This window comes from Cebus imitator, unplaced genomic scaffold (assembly GCF_001604975.1).
Source record: "Cebus imitator isolate Cc_AM_T3 unplaced genomic scaffold, Cebus_imitator-1.0 Scaffold92, whole genome shotgun sequence".
Taxonomy (NCBI): domain Eukaryota; kingdom Metazoa; phylum Chordata; class Mammalia; order Primates; family Cebidae; genus Cebus; species Cebus imitator.
Genome location: NW_016107407.1, coordinates 4,827,093 through 4,829,855, shown reverse-complemented (window position 1 = coordinate 4,829,855; position 2,763 = coordinate 4,827,093). Strand labels below are relative to the sequence as shown.

General features: G+C 54.9%; 1 protein-coding gene across 8 annotated transcripts in view; it reads right to left on the bottom strand.

Annotated features, from left to right (window-relative positions):
* ARHGAP12 (Rho GTPase activating protein 12) overlaps positions 1 to 2,459 on the bottom strand; it is a 123,783-nt gene extending 121,324 nt beyond the window's left edge. For 7 of the 8 annotated variants that reach the window (XM_017535401.2, XM_017535396.2, XM_017535398.2 and 4 more), the window contains exon 1: positions 2,248 to 2,459. The gene's annotated coding sequence lies outside the window, so the exon portion shown is untranslated. Of the gene's footprint in view, positions 1 to 2,242 lie in introns of all 8 variants that reach the window. The other variant, XM_017535397.2, reaches the window with a different exon arrangement.
* Positions 2,460 to 2,763: the final 304 nt, after the last annotated feature.

Sequence of the window (2,763 nt, the reverse complement as noted above, 5' to 3'; positions counted from 1 at the left end):
AAAAAAAAAAAAAAAAAAAAAAAACAAGGACAAATGCCCAATAGGTTCCTCAAGGGAGATAATCCGAAAAGTCCGATTTGAAGTACAGTGATGCTATGTGGCACTACCATACATTTCACATCTGATGCACACTACAAAATAGTGCATATTTGCAATTCTAGCCAAAATTGTTAAATACAGGACAAAAGTTTAATTTCACTTTTCTCTCCCATGATTTATTATAAAACTGTAAGCCTATCTTCTCAGGTAAGTAAAATACTAGTACTACTGTTTGACGGTTTTACGGATCACCACTATTTACAGTTTTTACTACATTTAAAGATTTTAATCACCCTTATTATTTTCAGTAATGTAACTTACATAACTTAAAGTACTTAAAAATTTGTAAAGCTCAGTTTCTTTCAGCCTATTAAAAAACCACTGAGCAGATACTAAAGCCAAATGATTAACTACAGGTAACATGCTGTTTTTCTACAGCACTTATCTATTTTCATTTGCATCTCAAAACAACTGGTATTAGTAAATATAAAGCCGAAAGAGATGTAATGTATTGATCATTACAGATGAACAACTAATCTACACAGGCGGCATTATCTTAAGAATCGGTGATTCATCACTCTTCTCTAGCTTCTGTGGTTGATAAAATACGAACAGAAATCTAACTACTGAGGCATAAATATACACACACCCATAATCTGTTACATTACACTTTTGGGGGTTATTTTTCCCCAACAGAGAAACACCTTCAGAGCAGAGGAGCCACATAGTACCAGGGGTCGCACAAATGTGCCCAGTGGGTCTGGCTCTTCAGGTGGCATCGCTCGGGATCACTTCCTGCTCTGGGCTCTCAAAACTCTGCTCTGAAACGTTTCCAAGGCAATTTTAAAACAAAGAAAAAAACACTGCGCCAGGAGCCAGACTGCCTATTCAGAACAGAGGAGGCAGAAGAAGATGACCCATTCCGTAAAACACCCTCCTACGGATCAGGTAAAGAAAATGTGATTTGCCCACGTAAATACACCTCTAGGCCACCGTTCCCGACTTTTAAGTATGAGAGAGGCGTGGCTAGGAGTTAGATACTTTTTAACACTTCCATTGAAACACCTGGAGTCTCCTCTAGAAGTCGGGTGGCAGAATGTGAACCAGAACCCGAGTGAGGCTTCCTTCCTCCACGACCTCCCTTTAGGAATGCATGCCTAAACAGTCGATAAAATAAACTTCTCTATATCATGATTAGCCATAGAGCCAGCCACAAGCAATCATGTTATTCGAGTGCTAAAAGCCTCTGCTCACAACAAACACTCCACTTGGGATGACATGAGAACTTTCGATAAAGGTCTACTTCCAACGTCGTGCTTTAACCTTTGCAAATGCATTTATAAAACTGCAACTGCAGTTAAAAGGAAAACATCACACGCCTCGAAAGCTGAAGGGCGTGCCCTTTTCTCTAACGATGACCGTGTGGCCATTTCTTCTCAGAGGGTCTGCAGTCACTTAAGTAGCAACGCGTAAAGGACAGCCATTCTGAGAAGACAACCAGCTCCCCCGAGACGGGAGGCGGGCGGCGCGCTGGTAAAGAGGATTTTTCAATTCAAGGACTTTGAGGAGATTCCGCCCAGAGAAGCTGGAGGGGAGCGAAGGCCTGTCCGTCCAGCAGGGGCGGGGCATCGAGAAAGACCGCAACGAAGAAAGTGTCCGGTTTAAGGTCAACCGTACCCGAGGGACGCCCCAGAGGGACGCCCCAGGTGGGCGCCGGCCTGCGAGCCCCACCGCGGTTAGAAAGCGGGCCCACGGCGCTGGAGGAGCCGGGCCGGCCTTGTGCACACACACACGCACACACCCGCCCTGTGCACACACGCGCGCTCTCCCGCACTCGCACACACATCCGCGCACCCTCACACTCTCCTCCCTGGGGGCGGGGCGGCGGGCGCTGCCCTCACACAGGAAGTCAGGAAACCCAGGGGGCAAAGGAGCCACAACCTCGGGTCATTTAAACCCTCTCGCCCACGTCAGCCAATGGGCTGCGCCGGCGCCCTCTCCCCGGCGCCCACCCCCGCGCCCGGAGCCCCCAGTGGCGCGCCCGGCCCCCACTCGCTCGCACCTCGGCGCGGCGGCCGCGCCTCCGGCACACAGCTCCCCCCCGACTCCACCGCCCTCGGCGGGCACAGCCCGGGCCCCGGCGCGCCTTTGTGCAGCGCCTCGCCAACCTGCCCCTCCGTCTGCCAGGACCCGCGCCTCGCACCTCACCCGGAGCCCGGCGGCCTCGCGGCGGGCGGCTCCCTCCTCAGCCCGCCCAGCGGCTGCGAGTCGGCGACGCGAGCTCGGAGAGGCTTCACCCGGCGGCGGCCGCGGCCGGCCCGTCCCCGCAGGCTGGCCTCTGAGGGAGGGTAAGTTCCAGGGCACGTCGGAGCGCGCCGGCGCGGGGGCGGGGCGCGGGGCGGGGGGCGGGGCTCACGTGATGCGCGGGGGCGGGGCGGGCGGCTCACGTGACGGCCCTGGCGTGCGGGGCGGGCGTCGGGCTCCCGGACTGTCGGGGCTGGCGCCGGGTGCGTGGAACGGTGGGCTTACGGGGCGGGGGCGGCCGGGATGAGGAACTTGGCCCCGCGCGGAGCCGGCGGCCCAGGGGGCTCAGCACTTTGTAAACACGGAGTGGGAAGCGTTAAGAAAACGCTCGTAGGGAAAACCAGGGAAGGGCGGACGGAGCGCCAGGGCTGCAGGAAGGGAGCCCAGGGAAAGACGACCCGGCCGTGGGCCCTGCCGCTC